Here is a 2,335-nt window from a genome sequence, read left to right on the forward strand (position 1 = left end):
ACAAACTCGGCCCGACATATTCGTACTTATGCCGCGGCTAATTCAGACATGGGCCTCTTTCTCATCTAGATCGGGTCGCTTCTGCTAGCTCCGTTTATTCGGCCCATAGCAGGACGCCTCAAAGGGGTGACTGTTGTGTGGCCCCGGGCGTATTTTTGCACTCGTGTGGACCTAAGGGATATCCATCCCCCATAGCGCCCACTGCGGGAACCGTCGGTATGACGAGCATCGATGGAAGGGTGGCCATGGCCATCAGCACGATAGGAATGCCCGGGACAACAACAAGAGCGACAGGGGGTGAGGCATGAGCAAGATGATGCACGACGTGGCATGTAGTGCTGCCGTCGCCGATGAGCATGATGAACAACATCGTCACGAGCGCCGTTGTGGAGAAGAGAGACAAAGCGTCACAAGTCATTGCTAGCGTCTAGGAGAAGTGCTTCCTTAGGAGTGAGAAGCTACAAGGCCATCGTGTGCTTGCCACGGGTCCTTGGCGATCATTTTATTGTATCTCCATTCGAAGTTGAGCGTGTATTGTTTCGCCAGAGCTAGGCCAGTTGGAAACGAGATAAAGATGGTTGGTGGCCTTCCGATGCAAAGCATGGACGACATATACATAGTGGATGGTTGTTGTTCAAGGCATTTAGTTCATTAGCTCATCTATTTCTGGTAGCTAGATCAGAATTTACCACCGCTCGTGCATGACACAAGACGATACTGGACACCGATCAACTCATGCGTGGCTCATGCATGCTGCATTATGAATCCCTCGATGACCTCTGTTTGATAATTGTTGAGGCACGTTTTCTTCTCTATCAGATTATTGTGCAAAAGCCAGAGACATCTTTATGGTTCTATATGTCCATGAATTGTATGTTTAATGCGTGTGCCTAAGAGAAAATAAAAAACATAGGTTCAGTGGAACATGTTGTGAGTCTTTAAAACCGGCAGGCATACCGTGTGTTTATATGGAGTCAATGTCTTAAGTTATAAGTCATCGAGGTTGTTACACCATATATAGACCATGAGAAGCCACCAAGTCCAATATGACAGGAAGCTCTACACATATAGGAACACCCTGTTAGCTGAAGGAGGACGAAATAGGGATTAAGTTCTTTATCAACTCATATCTTTCTCAGTCTTTTGACTAAAATAAAATGTAATGTTTATTCTTATCAATTTAATATATGGTCTATAGACAATATGCTCACTTTGGTATTAAATTTATTTACTATTGATATTTTTTGGGAGGGTGTGTACGACTGGTTTACTTCGCTCAACCATTGATTGTATTGCGGGTACAGCCTCGCCCTCTCAACCAATAACATGAAATACGATTGACGCACGTGTATTATACTAGTTTGGTTCTATATAAGACTAAGGAGGTGTTTGTTTTCTAAGAACTAATTTTTAGTCCATCTATTTTATTCTATTTTAGTCGTTAAATTGTCAAATACAGGAACCAAAAATCCTTTAAACTTTAGTTCTTCATTTTTTAGTCCCTAAATTACTAAAAACATGACTTAAGAGAGTGGATGAAAATTGATTTGTTCCCTTTTAGTTTTCATATTTGGTAATTTAGAGACTTGAATAGACTAAATGGGTGTTTGGTTTCAAAGCACATTAATTTTTAGTCCTTCCATTTTATTTTATTTTATAAATTGCCAAATACGGAAATTGAAATGGAGTTTTAGTTTTCATATTTGACAATTTATATACTAAAATGAAATAAAATAGAGGGACTAAAAATTAGTCCCTAAAAATTAAACATCCCCTTAAAGATTTAGGGGAAGAACTAAAGTTTAGTCTCAAGGAACTAAACAACCTCTTAGATGTTCGTGGCATACAATCATGTAATGTTATCTCTAGCAGATTACTTATAACACCCTGAATTTAGGGGTATAAAATTTCTTTCTAATGATCATCCAAATTCAGGTGTTACTCTTCTCTATCTCACTCTAGCTTCACTCTCTCTCTAGTTTTCTCCCTCTCTTTTTCTTTTAATTAGAGTTAGTTGTATTAGTGAGGGATTATTTAATTTATTTTGCCCAAAACATATGAGTCATGGAATATTGTATCATATTGAGCCTAAATATTCTTTGAATTGTTGCACATATTTGATTTGATTTGAATTTGAAACTTGGTTTGAATTTGAATTGAAAACCCTCGAGAAAATTAATAGAAAAGGCAATATAAATTACAGGAAAAACCAATTTCGGCCCAGGTCGGCCCATCTAGCCTAGCCCGCACCCGCGCGTCCCCTGTGCCTGACAGGCGGGTCTCGCCTGTCGGCGCAAGACTGCACGCTCACTCTCCCTCTCTCTCTCTGTCCCGT

At 40.2% G+C, this 2,335-nt stretch overlaps 1 non-coding gene across 1 annotated transcript; it reads left to right on the forward strand.

Moving 5' to 3' along the window:
- The first annotated feature begins 1,126 nt into the window (after positions 1 to 1,126).
- On the forward strand, positions 1,127 to 1,328 carry LOC111590664 (U2 spliceosomal RNA). The gene has a single exon (XR_004855709.1). It is a non-coding gene; the product is annotated as a U2 spliceosomal RNA (small nuclear RNA).
- The last annotated feature ends 1,007 nt before the right edge of the window (positions 1,329 to 2,335 follow it).

Source organism: Zea mays, chromosome 1, assembly GCF_902167145.1.
Source record: "Zea mays cultivar B73 chromosome 1, Zm-B73-REFERENCE-NAM-5.0, whole genome shotgun sequence".
NCBI classification, from domain to species: Eukaryota; Viridiplantae; Streptophyta; class Magnoliopsida; order Poales; family Poaceae; genus Zea; species Zea mays.